The sequence below is a fragment of the Chaetura pelagica genome, unplaced genomic scaffold (assembly GCF_000747805.2).
Source record: "Chaetura pelagica isolate M959 unplaced genomic scaffold, ChaPel_1.0 scaffold45, whole genome shotgun sequence".
NCBI classification, from domain to species: Eukaryota; Metazoa; Chordata; class Aves; order Apodiformes; family Apodidae; genus Chaetura; species Chaetura pelagica.
This window is the reverse complement of record NW_009953217.1, coordinates 5,889,953-5,890,365: the sequence shown is the minus strand read 5'-3', so window position 1 is coordinate 5,890,365 and position 413 is coordinate 5,889,953. Positions and strand designations below refer to the sequence as shown.

At 67.1% G+C, this 413-nt stretch overlaps 1 protein-coding gene across 1 annotated transcript in view; it reads right to left on the bottom strand.

The window, feature by feature from the left end:
• SLC25A1 (solute carrier family 25 (mitochondrial carrier; citrate transporter), member 1) overlaps positions 1-413 on the bottom strand; it is a 12,155-nt gene that overhangs the window by 11,371 nt on the left and 371 nt on the right. The window lies entirely within an intron of this gene.

Below are 413 nucleotides of genomic sequence, written 5' to 3'. Positions count from 1 at the left end.
TCTCATCTCGCCTCCACCAGCCCGGACACGTCCCCAGTGTGACTCAGCAGCACGGTGGCTTCTGCCACAGCCACCCCCAGCACAGTCCTGCTGCAGCCCAGGGACATGTTGGTGTCCCCAGGGGGGACATGCCATGGCGGGAAGGGCAGAGGCAGGGACAGGGTGCAGCAGGGGTGACCCTGCTCTGCAGAGAAGTGCGGCCCCGGCACCCGCAAGTGGGGACCCCAGTGGCCCATGGGATGGGGGGCCAGGCCACAGCAGCTTCTCATGACAGCAGCGAGCAGCCCCAGCTCCTTGGACCAGGGGGGTTTCTCACACAGATGAGGGATGGCAGGGCCAGGGACACCACGGCACCCAGTGACAGTCCCCCATCCTGGAGGCAGGGCTTGCCAGCCAAGCCTGGCAGATCCACG